At 38.9% G+C, this 8,495-nt stretch overlaps 1 protein-coding gene across 2 annotated transcripts in view; it reads right to left on the reverse strand.

The window, feature by feature from the left end:
• LOC134739456 (histone-lysine N-methyltransferase SETMAR-like) overlaps positions 1-7,602 on the reverse strand; it is a 290,079-nt gene extending 282,477 nt beyond the window's left edge. For both annotated transcript variants that reach the window (XM_063663980.1, XM_063663979.1), the window contains exon 1: positions 7,521-7,602. The gene's annotated coding sequence lies outside the window, so the exon portion shown is untranslated. The remainder of the gene's footprint in view (positions 1-7,520) is intronic.
• Between the last annotated feature and the right edge of the window lie 893 nt (positions 7,603-8,495).

Consider the following 8,495-nt stretch of genomic DNA (forward strand, 5'->3'; position numbering starts at 1 on the left):
TCATCCAGGAAAGGAAGAGTCAATCCAAAAGCAGGTTTAAAAGGAAAGAATAGAAAATAATTCTCTCACTACACAGTCCAGCTTGTTTGATAAAATTGCTGCACAAGTTATAATGTGTTTTGAAGCAGATATAAAAAAAGAGCTATAAAGTCAACAGAGAGCTGAAATTACATAGAAAGTGAAAGCCATCTGTTGACTATATCAAGTCTAGTTAAAATCCCTAGTCTGTTCAGGGCTTGTATGAAATAAATAAATTAGGTAGTACAATTATCTGGACAACTCATGAGACCCTCCCCACACAAAAAAATGTGTTACACTTATTCCTCTTTATCTTATACTTTTCTGTTAAAAACTTAACAGAGTTATAATTTTTTTTTTTAGTTTTTGCTTTTGTAATTTCTAAAAGCCTCAGCAGATCCTGGAAAGTATGAGATTAACTTTAAAAGCAAAAGTTATTCTGTTATAGAAAGACACACATGACCAGTATATAAAGTGGTTGTGTCCAGTAAGCCCGACTAAGCTCTACAAGCCTTATTTTTTCTATGTACAGTCTGTTTTCTATTGCTTCCCGAAAGCAAGACAAGCAAAACTTGTCTATCTTTTAGAAGGTCCTTTACAATACATTTTATAATTTAAATCTCCTTCATTTTTTTAAAAAAAAAATGTACGTATTTTTTTTGAGATAATGTCTCACTCTGTCACCCAGGCTAGAGTGCAGTAGTGTAATCACGGGTCACTATAGCCTCAACTTCCCAGGTTCAAATGATCCTCCTACCTCAGACTCCCAAGTAGCTGGGACCACAGGCATGCACCACCACGCCTGGCCGGTTTTTTTGTTTTTCCTTTATGTTTTTGTAGAGACAGGGTCTTGCTATGTTTCCCAGGCTGGTCTTGAACTCCTTGGCTCAAGTGATCCTCTCACCTCGGCCTCCCAAGTCCTAGGATTACAGGTGTGAACTACTGCAGCCAGCCTAAATCCCCTCTAAAGACATATATGTTCTTTTTTTCATGGTCAGAAATTCTCTTATCAAGAGAGATATAAGACCTATATCCCCTCCTCAAAATCTGGGTGGGTTTGTGACTCACCTTTAACCAACAGAAAGCAGCACAAGTGGCATTTCATGACTTCCCAGTATAGGTCAGAAAAGACAATGCAGCTTCCGTTTTATATACTGAGATACTCACTTTTGGAGCCCTGGCTCCCCTGAGGTTGCCATACTTTGAGGAAGCCCAGGCAACCATAAGAGGCCATTTGTAAGTATTTCAATTGACACTTCTACTAATGTCCTAGCTGACAAATAACATTAACCACCACATAAGTGAGTGAAGATACCTTCAGATGATTCCAGCACCCAGCCTTTGAGTCACCCCCAGGCCTCAGATCTCCTCAACAGAGACCCCAGACTATGAGCAGAGACGAGCCAGTTGAACTAGGCCTTGTCCAAATTCCTGATCCACAGTATCCATGGGCACAATAAAATGTTTATTGTAAGCTGCTAATTCTAAGACAATAGAAATTTTGCAAAATATTGACTGGCCTGGCTAATTTCTAGAATTCATAAGCTCTACCATTCTCTTTATCCAACCAGTCAAATTTTCCCATATATATCTATTATGGATTGAATTGTGTGCCCCCCCAAATTCATATAAAGTCCTAACCCCCAGTACTTCAAAATGTGACCTTATTTGGTGATAAGGTCTTTTTTTTTTTTGAGATGGAATTTCACTCTTGTTGCCTAGGCTGGAGTGCAATGGTGCTATCTCGGCTCACTGCAACCTCTACCCCCTGGGTTCAAGCGATTCTCCTGACTCAGCCTCCCAAGTAGCTGGGCTTATAGGTGTGCACCACCACCACACCTGGCTTATTTTTTATTTTTAGTAGAGACAGGGTTTCACCATGTTGATAAGGCTGGTCTCGAACTCCTGTCCTCAACTGATCCACTTGCCTCGGCCTCCCAAAGTGCTGGGATTACAGGTGTGACCCACCATGCCCAGCCTTGGAGATAAAGTCTTTACAGGGTAATAAGTCAAAATGAGTTCATTAGGGTGGTCCATAATCCAATGTAACTTGTATCCTTATAAAAGGGAGAAATTTGCAAACAGAAAGCCATTGACCAACAAGATAGCCATCTACAAGCCAAGAAAAGTCCTGGACAGTTCCTTCACTGACAGCCCTCAGAAGGAGCCAACCCTGCCAACACCTTAACTTTGGACTTATTGCCTTCAGAACCCTGATGCAATAAATGTACATATTTAAGCAACCACTTTGTAGTACTTTGTTTCAGCATCCCAAGAAAACTAATTTAGCATCCAAGCTAGGGCCAGCAGGCAGGGAGGAGTCTCAGGGGCCAGAAGCAGATGGAAGTTAGAAGGAAGCAAATATTATAGAGTCTCATTATCTATTGTTGGAACTAGACCAATGTGTGAGTATCATCTACAGTACAGTTGCACCAAGTGGTCTGCTAACTGCTTATTCCTGCTATAGTCAGGATGTTACTAAAGCAGCCATTCTATCCTTAACCAGTTCTGTTAGCAACTCAATTAGTAAGTCAAAACCATGTTTGGGATCAAACACACTGGGCTTAATCTACTTCACATAGGATGGTTACTTATATATTCTCAAATAGCTGTCTGCCTCTCCTGAGTATTTAGCAAAAGAAACATGCTCAGGCTCTTGCAAACATTCCTTAAATTATGTTATCCTATGTCCTTTCACCACCATGCTTATTCTTTTCTGAATTTGAGTCCATTTATGCCAAAACAAGAAATAAATTTCCTATAATAAAAACTGCCTAGGCCCAGCATGTGACTCACGCCTGTAATCCCAGCATTATGGGAGGCCGAAGTGCATGGATCATCTGACGTCAGGAGTTCGAGACCAGCCTGACCAATATGGTGAAACCCCATCTCTACTAAAAATACAAAACTTAGCCAGGCATGGTGGTGTGTACCTGTAGTCCCAGCTACTGGGGAGGCTGAGGCACGAGAATCGCTTGAACCTGGGAAGGGGAGGTTGCAGTGAGCTGAGATCATGCCACTATACTCCAGCCTGGGCGACAGAGTGAGACTCCATCTCCACTGAGATCATGCCACTATACTCCAGCCTGGGCGACAGAGTGAGACTCCATCTCAAAAAAAAAAAAACAAAAAAAAAACTGTCTAGCACTACCATTGGCTACTTTCTAAGATGGTAAGTTTACTGTTACTGAAAAGAGTTTTGAAGACTCATTCAAAGATGTTATAGAGAAATTACTAAATCAAAGAAGAAATTACACTGGTTGTCCCTAAAGACACCTTTCCGTTACATGATCTTATAAAAATGTAGACACCTGAGACTCAGTTATATTCTCTCATGAACTGCATAATAAATGAAGGACAAAAGGAGCACACAATAAAAACTTTGATAGTGGTATATTTTAGTAAGCCTTCACAGAAGAAGAAACCTGCAGAAAAAAAAAATAAGAGCATCCTGAATAAGAAACAAGCTAGTTGTTTATCATAGCATCTCACTTACCTTCCACTAGGATAAGCTAGGTCTTTACTTAATCCTATGGCCACTGATGCTCATGAAAATATTTCTAAAAAAGTGTTTTATGAAATTAGATGTACCTGCCTGATTCTTTATATCAATATTGAAATAAGAAAGCTCATAGGAAGATTTCTTTCATATGGTTAGCCTTATGACATTTTCACACAAACCTGTCTACAGCTCAATCTGAAATATGGTTCCTTTTAGTATAACCTATTCAAACAAAGATTTTATTCTTAAATAAATAATAAAAGGGTCGAAAGAAGGTTTTCTGTGCCTGACCCAATGCGCAACTAGGTTGCATTTCCCAGCTGTCCATCTTCCTGCTATTTTCTTTGGCAATGCTGCTGAGCAAGAAAACTTGTCTACAGACTGGGAATTCCTAAGACTCTCATATATAGGGAACTACTACAAATTAGTAAGAAAAAAATCAGACACCCCAGTAGAAAAATGGACAAATGTCCATGTGAGGACACAAAGAAAGCACCATCTATGAGAAACAGGCCCTCTCCAGACACCAAATCTGCCGGCACCTTGACCTTAGAATTTCTAGCCTCCAGAACTGTGAGTCATACTTTTCTATTGTTTATAAATTACACAGTCCAACATATTCTGTTATAGCAGCCCAAAGGGACTAAGACAATTGGTAAGAGCTAATACCTGGAAACTACATATGCTGGTTTTCTAGTTACTGTTTCTCAGCTCCAAAACTATCATTCTGTACTCTGCTTTGTAAGGTCGAGGCTGGAATTCTGCAACCATATTTCTATTTTGCCAGATAAATCTATGTTAGGTTCTACCAAGGGAGGTGCTAAAGAGAGACTGGAAGGCTTGCAGAGGGAGCAGGAACTAGATTCCTTCCTGTTTTGCTTTCTGTTTCTGTCAGCATCATTACAACAATGGTTCTTCACTCTGGCATTGGCAATTGGTTGTGGTGTTCAGTTTTTCCCACACTCTCAGAGCCACACTCTCAGAGCCAGTCTCCTCATCCCACTCAGAGGAATCCGTACCATCTGGGATCCTCAGGGATCCCTTTTACAAGGTCCCAAGGCATCAGCACCCCCTGAGCCACAACCCCTCTTCAGAGATCTTGATTCCATCTCCACAGAACTTCTCCTCTAAACTTCTAGGTTCTAATGATCTTAACCTTCCCCTTTGTCCACAAGCCTTACAGGTGCTTCCTGCAGTTATTGTCTTTGTATTATCTTAGTGTTTCCTTTTCCCTTTTCAGTCCTCCAACACCTATTTAACCAATTCTTTATATTAATTTTTTTCTTTAAAATAATTGGTACATTTATAGTCCATCAACAGTAGAATAAAGTATAAAATATTCTCAATGTGGAATAATATACAAAAATGAGAATAAATGATCTACTATGCCTAATGACATGGATAACTCTCATAAACAATGATGAGCAAAAAGAAGCCAAACACAAAAACAGTATATAATGTATGATTTTCTTAATATAAATTATAAAAACAGGTAAAACTGATGTACAACGTTTAGAAGTCAAGACAGTTACTCTTGTTGGGGAAGGTGGGAGGGTTGGTTAGTGACTTCAGTGATCAGGAGGGCTTCTGCAGTGCTGATAATATTCTGTCTTGGTCTGGATTTCATGACACAGAAGTGTTCAGTTTGTGAAAATTCATTCAGTTTTGCAAGTATAATTTGATTGATTTTCTGTTTATCATACTACCAAAAAATATTTAAACAATACTGTAGCTGTAAGTTGTAAACTAATGTTTGCAGTCAAACTGGATATTGACAGTAACTTTACATCAGAAAAACATTTTTATAAATTCAAAAAAGTTAAAGAATCATAATTTATATTTTAAAAAATTAAAATGGTTTAAAAATAAAATATTATACAAAAATAAGCACAGTACTTTCTCTTAGCACTCTTTTACTTAGTGCATCACATTTGTTTTTATATTCATGTCATTTCTTTTATAAACTATAATGTGCCAACTAAAACATGTCAAACCTGTAGTGCACCCAAGCTAGTTTTATCACAGTTTTATAAGGATATGAGAAAACTGGAGATAATTTAAGAAATAAATCATAAATTTATTCTTGAAAACCTGTCAACACTTTGGTTCTTGATTCCTATCTTCCATTTCAGAATATAGGCCCTAATATCTACTAAAAATCTACAGTATGCTTTTTATCCACTTTAATTTTTGCTTTTAATATTCTTTTCCAATACTCCACCTGTTTGACTGTACTTGGTACTCCTTCAGTCTCCCAGATGCATTCACTCTATTGTACTGGACTGTTTTGAGGTTTGTTTGTTTGTTTTTGTTTTTTCCTATGGCAATTCATTCTGGATACCATAATATCATTGCAGGCCAGATTTTCCCGCAGCGTTTCCATACTGGACTGGACTGTTTTTGTGGGTTTTTTGTTGTTCATTTGTTTTTGTTTTTTTTTCTGTGGCAATTCCTCCTGGATACCATGATCTGATTGCAGGCCAGATTTTCCCACAGCATTTCCTGAAGGATCATCCATTCAGTACCTTCCCTATGACCATTTCCAAGTCCTGGCCCTTCCTGATCTTCCAGGTCCTGCCCTCTCATGCGATTTGGAAAAAAAAAAAAAACCTTCCAGAATAGAATGTTCACAAACTGAACACACCTGTAAAATAGGAAGCCAGATCAAGATACAGAATATTACCAGTGCACATGATGGGGTAGTTCACACAAAGACTGCATGAGAATCTGTGAAAATTATTTATTCATTCAATAGATATTTACAGTGTGTCTACAATACCAGTCACTCTTCCAGGTCCTAATGCTACCCTGGAAATTCATGAGACCAAATTTTCAGTTCTGACTCTGCTACTTTCTTTTTTTTTTTTTTTCTGTTTTTTATTTTATTTTATTTTATTTTATTTTATTTTATTATTATTATACTTTAGGTTTTATGGTACATGTGAGCAATGTGCAGGTAAGTTACATATGTATACATGTGCCATGCTGGTGCGCTGCACCCACTAACTCGTCATCTAGCATTAGGTATATCTCCCAATGCTATCCCTCCCCCCTCCCCCCACCCCACAACAGTCCCCGAAGTGTGATGTTCCCCTTCCTGTGTCCATGTGTTCTCATTGTTCAATTCCCACCTATGAGTGAGAATATGCGGTGTTTGGTTTTTTGTTCTTGCGATCGTTTACTGAGAATGATGATTTCCAATTTCATCCATGTCCCTACAAAGGACATGAACTCATCATTTTTTATGGCTGCATAGTATTCCATGGTGTATATGTGCCACATTTTCTTAATCCAGTCTATCATTGTTGGACATTTGGGTTGGTTCCAAGTCTTTGCTATTGTGAATAATGCCACAATAAACATACGTGTGCATGTGTCTTTATAGCAGCATGATTTATAGTCCTTTGGGTATATACCCAGTAATGGGATGGCTGGGTCGAATGGAAGTTCTAGTTCTAGATCCCTGAGGAATCGCCACACTGACTGCCACAAGGGTTGAACTAGTTTACAGTCCCACCAACAGTGTAAAAGTGTTCCTATTTCTCCACATCCTCTCCAGCACCTGTTGTTTCCTGACTTTTTAATGATTGCCATTCTAACTGGTGTGAGATGGTATCTCATTGTGGTTTTGATTTGCATTTCTCTGATGGCCAGTGATGGTGAGCATTTTTTCATGTGTTTTTTGGCTGCATAAATGTCTTCTTTTGAGAAGTCTGACTCTGCTACTTTCTAACAATTTTATCTTGAATATATTATTTAATCTTTCTGAGCCTCGATTTCTTTATACATAAAAATGCAGTAAAACATTTCTAAAATGTCATAATCACCAAAGGAAAATCAAAAAAGCCTTATGGAGAAAATACAGCTTGTGGTGGGAAAGGCACAGACAATTCTAGTTAGCACAGTTAATTGAACATTGTATTAGTCCATTCTCATGCTGCTTTAAAGAACTTCCTGAGACTGGGTAATTTTATAAAGAAAAGAGGTTTAACTGACTCACAGTTCTGCATGGCTGGGGAGGCCTCAGAAAACCTACAATCGTGGTGGAAGGCACGTCTTCAGAGGGTGGCAGCAGAATGAGTGCTGAATGGGAAATGCCAAGCATTTATAAAACCATCAAATCTCGTGAGAACTCACTCACTATCACGAGAACAGCACAGGGGAAACCACCCCCATGATTCAATTACATCCCACCAGGTCCCTCCCATGACATGTGGGGATTATTACAATTCAAGGTGAGATTTGGTGGGGACACAGCCAAACCTGATCAAACATCTATTTCTTCTGTTTTCACAAATCCCACAAAAATGGAGAAAAAAGGAGAAGGGTTAAAAGGCGGTAAAGTATATGAAAAAAAGATAAATGGACAATAGCAGGTGAGAAATATCTCAACAAATTTAGTGGAAAAGAAGATGGAGCAGAAGTAACTAATTTAGCAGTGTAACCTCAGGGTCCACAGAGGGAGAAACTAGTAAAGCTAGCCAATGTGTTACCTGGAGGCTTGGGGCTAAGACAGCAGAGTTCCTATGGGAAGTAGGGATGAGGCTCAAGCTGAAATCAGGGCCTAGCTGAAAGACTGTACAGTCTGTTTGTTTATGAAGCAGCTGGAAGTCTAGGTCCCTTTCCCACTTCACCTCACCCATCAAGGACCAGAAATTCACTCAGAGAAACCCTGAACTCCTGAAACCAAACACAGTGTGGCAGATGGAAGACTGAAAATAGGGGGTGGGGGATTAAGTGAAAATCTGGATGCTGAAACTGAGACTTTCAGCTGCTTTTTCTACTCTACATTCAGAACAATAGCAGCCAGACTTACACACCGACTCTCACATTTGCCCCGCCATCCCCAATTCATATTTAAATATATTGAAAGGAATCTTGAGAAGCGTGTGACAGAGATATTGTAAGATCTGGAAAATCAGCAAGAAGATCTTAGCAAACTCGGCAAATGAAAAGGGAGAATTATTAACTGCAG

Source organism: Pongo pygmaeus, chromosome 3 (genome assembly GCF_028885625.2).
Source record: "Pongo pygmaeus isolate AG05252 chromosome 3, NHGRI_mPonPyg2-v2.0_pri, whole genome shotgun sequence".
Taxonomy (NCBI): Eukaryota; Metazoa; Chordata; class Mammalia; order Primates; family Hominidae; genus Pongo; species Pongo pygmaeus.